The sequence below is a fragment of the Solanum tuberosum genome, unplaced genomic scaffold (assembly GCF_000226075.1).
Source record: "Solanum tuberosum cultivar DM 1-3 516 R44 unplaced genomic scaffold, SolTub_3.0 scf00534, whole genome shotgun sequence".
NCBI classification, from domain to species: domain Eukaryota; kingdom Viridiplantae; phylum Streptophyta; class Magnoliopsida; order Solanales; family Solanaceae; genus Solanum; species Solanum tuberosum.
Window position 1 is genome coordinate 175,937 of NW_006239450.1, and position 478 is coordinate 176,414.

Consider the following 478-nt stretch of genomic DNA (forward strand, 5'->3'; position numbering starts at 1 on the left):
AAGTGAAATGCCCCAGGTGAAAGATAAATAACAATTTGTATGTTTAGTTGGTGGATTTTTAGCTATTCATATTTTAGTATACTTTATATTTTAGTAGTTTTAGTGTTTGTTCGACATTGTGAAAGACTATTTGGATTAAGCCTTCTGTTATGATAACTTTGTTTGATATATTTGTTCGAATTTGTGACATTATTTTGTACTACTTTGTTTTAAGTTTTATATTTAATTGATATAGATGATAGATACAGACAAGGGTAAATAAAAAAAATCCGCTAATCCAAAAAAGAAATTTAAGGCCAATGATATGAGAAGGCCCACTGGGGTCGTGATATCTGATGAGCCCTCTCGAGTTAATATTTCAAAACGAGCCTCAGTTTCAACTACTCACTCGGCACACCAGTCACATAATGCCTCTACTCACGTGTCTCCACAATCTGGTTATACTATATCTACACTCACTGTGGTACCTAGTTCGGGT